Raw genomic sequence first — 718 nt, 5'->3', positions numbered from 1 at the left:
AAATACAGGACAGGAGAAGGTAGGAAAAATTGGAAAAAGGTGTGAAGCGTTTCAAAAATTAAGGAAAACGAGGCTGAAAGATTAGAGTGGTCTCAATCTCTCTTTGTTTATCCAAGGCATTGAGTGTTCTTAGATTGTTAGGATTTTAATATCACAGATATGAAATTTTGCCCGTTAAAATGTGGATTGCCTAAAACCTTCCATATAAGGATGGTTGATGCCTTTGTCACTGGTGCTCAAAAGATGAAATAATAAAACCACAAAGTCATATTTCAAATATATTATGTATAAGTAACAAGAGGCCTTTTATTTTCAGAACAATAGTGAACATTCCTTAAAGATAAAGAAAAATGGGTGATGAAAAGAATGAATGTGTTTTTCAACAAATGTGATGAAATGAAGGTGAACAGTAACAAGATAATCATAATGAAGGGAGAGCCTTCACATGCGCGTAAATCGAATGGAAATCTCAGATCAAATCTTGTTTTTCAGGATAACTGGAAATTATTTTCTAAATTTCTTCAAAGACTTCGAAAATTGATTGTTCAAAAATTTGAGGGAAAGGTCATACTAAATTAAAAACCGAAATCAATGAATTCAGTCTAAGATATAGACATCATTCAGTGATTTCGTCTAGTTTCCAGTGGCAACATATAAGTCAGACACAAATCACCGTCGAAATCGGCATGAAGTTAATGATTTTGGCAATGTTGGCATC

General features: G+C 33.1%; 1 protein-coding gene across 1 annotated transcript in view; it reads right to left on the bottom strand.

The window, feature by feature from the left end:
• Positions 1–265: 265 nt before the first annotated feature.
• Positions 266–718, bottom strand: part of LOC137642105 (cuticle protein 8-like) — a 2581-nt gene continuing 2128 nt past the window's right edge. Inside the window, exon 3 of the mRNA XM_068374654.1 lies at positions 266–718. This exon is cut by the window's right edge and continues 356 nt beyond it. The gene's annotated coding sequence lies outside the window, so the exon portion shown is untranslated.

The sequence above is a fragment of the Palaemon carinicauda genome, chromosome 6, assembly GCF_036898095.1.
Source record: "Palaemon carinicauda isolate YSFRI2023 chromosome 6, ASM3689809v2, whole genome shotgun sequence".
NCBI classification, from domain to species: domain Eukaryota; kingdom Metazoa; phylum Arthropoda; class Malacostraca; order Decapoda; family Palaemonidae; genus Palaemon; species Palaemon carinicauda.
Note: the sequence above shows the minus strand (reverse complement) of the source record. Positions and strands in the feature narration are given on the sequence as shown.